The sequence below is a fragment of the Nyctibius grandis genome, chromosome 5 (genome assembly GCF_013368605.1).
Source record: "Nyctibius grandis isolate bNycGra1 chromosome 5, bNycGra1.pri, whole genome shotgun sequence".
Classification (NCBI taxonomy): Eukaryota; Metazoa; Chordata; class Aves; order Nyctibiiformes; family Nyctibiidae; genus Nyctibius; species Nyctibius grandis.
In genome coordinates this window covers 41,979,684-41,983,440 of record NC_090662.1, presented here as the reverse complement: position 1 = coordinate 41,983,440, position 3,757 = coordinate 41,979,684, and positions in this window count along the sequence as shown.

Sequence of the window (3,757 nt, the reverse complement as noted above, 5' to 3'; positions counted from 1 at the left end):
TGTAAGAAATGAAGTTAGCCACTGCTGCCCTCGCATCAGCTACACACATTTGAGATACTTTGTTCTGTTTCTGAACCTGAATTCTACACTTTTTAAAAAATATCTTGTGCTTTTATAATAAAAATAAGCTCATGATTAGCAGATACCAAACTATGGTTAGGAATCTCTTCTTATTCTCACTTTAGAGAGGTAGGAATGACAGAAAGGCCAAGGATGCTGATTTCAAAAGTGGTCTTATCTGAGACACTCTGGAGTTTCAAGATCATCCTGGGTTGCCACAGAGGCTGACAGTCCTCGGTTATGGAAAGCTCTGCAGTATGTGTCTGGCCTTGGGGGGATAAAAGACGAAGTTCTCAAAGGCAGCAGTCACGTCTGACAGTGTTTTGCTCTAAGAGCTAGCGCACAAGGCACAAAAAAGTGGATGGTGGGCTGAGAGTTGGACCTGTCTACCTTTCATGTTCACTTTATGACCTCTTCTATGGTTAGAAAGATGAACTACATAAGCTTCTCTGCAATTCAGAATGAAATTGTATCAGACGGATAGACCAGTTTAAGATGATAACAGTTAATGCTTTTGCCAAGCTTAAGAACCATTACTGAGGCATGAAGCCAGGATATCTTTGAATTCAGGTCCCTGTAAGCAACAAAACACTGGATGACTGCTGGATCAGCTCTGTTACTTGAAAAAGAGATTGAAATGAGTACTAAAATTGAAGTAGTTTTCACACTGCAGTTTCTAAATTAGTTGTAAAATAAGCTGGGACAAGTCTGCACAAGAAACATTTGCTGTTAAGAGTAAAACCATGGGACTTGAGCCAGACCAGCTGTGCTACCACTCCTCCTTTGCTCCTGTAACAGTAGGTGCCAGAGGCTACAGACTCTGGAGGTAGAAAGCACGTCTCACTGCTCTCATTTTGATTCCCTCAGGCTGACACACCGAGTGGAGTTGACAGGCTCCATGGCAAGCTGTGTCTAGCATTCTTTGGCTGGAGGGAGGATTGCTGACACATCGTGCTTTGAGTTTTGGCAGGAGAGACCATCAATGTTAATGCAAAAGAAAAGAAAGAGACTTTAGGTTACTGACTCTTTAAGGTAGGGTTGCCTGTGGTATACAAGTTTACAAGCAGTGTGAGAAATGGGTCATAAAAAGGTCCACATTTAGTTAGATGTAATACACAGTTAGCTATTCACAGGCTGATGTTCAAGTGAAAGGTGCTCAGGGAAAATCTAACTTAATCAAGCACTTGAAGTCAGGACTCAAGAGGGCTGGGGTCAGGAGACAGAGAAGATCAAAGATAAGGGTCAGGATATGCAGCAAGATGTAGTGAAGCTAACAGGCAAACAAAACGATGTGAAAAGGAAAATATATGGGTCACAAATTATCCATTTGAAACTATACACATAAAAAATTAAAAGAATTTTCATATGTGGTTTAGCAAGAGAAACCACATCTGTTGATTCGTTTGAAGAACAGCAACAAGAAGATCTAAATCTAAGTATCAGTACAGCAAAATAAAATACTTATATTTGCTTTATAGGAAATAAAGGAGGAAGATGGTCAACCTCTCAGGCATTACAGAAATGTGAAGTGACTTGAACTCAAAACTATTTAAATGTGTTATGTAGCAACACAAGCTTTAAATGCTTATTTTTTTTAAACAGTGGGATCCAATAAATAACACAGACTAGTTACCAAGGGATGCACATTTACATCAGTCGCAGCTAATTTATTTTCCAGAAAACTGGAAACAATCTTTTCCTTCTTTTCAGGATCATGAGTTTGTGAATGCACTGTAACTTCTTCTACACATGGATCCATTTTTATCATTTCATTATTTATTCAGCACTCATTTGAAAATATTCTTATGAGCCTAAGCATTTTAGCATTCCTACATCATATTACCTTGAATAACTGTGTGTTCAGTAATGCATATACATTGAAGTAGCTAGTATACATCAGCAGTGATAAAGAGCATGAGGTGAAGGTCCTAGTAGCTCACTGGTCAACACATTTACTAAAGTGCTTCCTCCACATCAGCTATTCCTATCTCTTAGCTATAAGGAGAATATTTAAAATGCAATTTAAATCAATCAGTGCATATAGAGGAATGTGAATTCCATTGTTTCAGGATAATTTATTTTGCTTTATCTTAGAAAAAGGGAAAGACGTTGTTAAGAAATATAATACCCTGCATTTCAGGATGGTGTGGTGTCATGTTATGTTTCTGCATTAAAGAATCAAAACTATCTTTGAATCCAGACAGCCCCAAACCATCTATAAATGCATTATTATAGTTTGGTTAATTGGAAAACACCCATAAACCATACTGAAATTATGTTTGGCCTGGCTTCCATACATATCAAAGAGGAGAGATTCCTGGCAAACCTGGAATCTGTATTTTGAACAAGGAGTTTGCCAGCTGGCTTTTCACATTCTGTAACAAGTTTATGCATTACTTTAGAAAAGGTACTGAACTATGCCTGACTGAACATTACGAAAGAAACCATTGTAATAGCAAAACAAACTACTTTATTTGGTGGACCTAGCAGTTTCAAGTGTAATCAGCAAGCAAATTATAACAAAATTATTGTCTTGATCTTGAAATTTATTAATAAAGATGTGTGAAACTTGGAAACACTATCAATGCAGCACATTTCTTCCTTTTTTTTTTTTTCCTGCTGCTTACACTGCAGAAGAACATTTTACTTCGCTCGCAAGCCTTTCATTACAGATTGGTGCTCTCTCCTCCCTTGCATCAACAGTAAAAAATTGTTGCTCACCTTTTATACAGCGTCCGACTGGACCTAAACTCCGCTTAAGTCAGTGGGACTGGCACTGAATCATTCTTCCCATGTCTGGCAGGGTGCTTTGCAGACACAGAGGTGACAAAGCCCTTGCTCAAGAAGCTTACACTGCACTAAAGGCATCAGTGACCAGCAACAGGCCCTACTAAGAAGACAGGGAGGTCAGCAGCCACAGGCAGAGGGAGCGCAGGTTGCCTAAGCCATTTTGCTTAGTATATCTTATCTTACCCCTTTTTTTACCACCCTCTCAGTTCTTTTTAGTTTGATACAGTCAAAGAGGGTCAGGATGGAGATTAGCAGTGGGAAGGCAATCAAAAAAGTGAGCCCCGAGGGAAGATCTGAACATGAAGGTGGATTAGGACCTCCTGACCGCGCAGTGAGGTCGGGTGAGGTGGCCAAGGAGGATCGGCAGCTGGCACGCCATAGCACAGGCTCCAGAAAGGTAAGAGAACTTATTTTTCCTTTCTCTAAACTCTATTTCTGTACCAACATAATGCTGCGAGCACGGGCTTGTGATTTTTTTTAACCATGCGCCCAATATCCTCCTGGCCTTGTGCTGCACTAGAACCAAGCACCCCACACTACTGACTGACACGCTGGCGGGCGCACACGCCTCCCCGCCGTCCTCCAGATACACTGTACTGGCGATATAGCGCCGTTATCCTGCCACAGGCACGGGAAAAGGCTCTTAATATGCATAACACGGCGGCCGCACCCGGCAAACACGTCCCCCGACGGCAGAGCCGTGGTGGCGGCGGGGGCGGGGGGCGGCCACACCGGGCCAACACGGCCCCCGAGAGCAGCGCCGTGAAGGTGGGGGGCGGCCGCACCGGGCCAACATGGCCCCCGAGGGCAGCGCCGTGAGGCAACGCGGCGATGGCGGGAGCGGTCCGCGGTGCTCCCCGCCTCCGTTGGGCGGTCGCCGCGCAGGCGCCCGGCGAGGCGAGGCGGG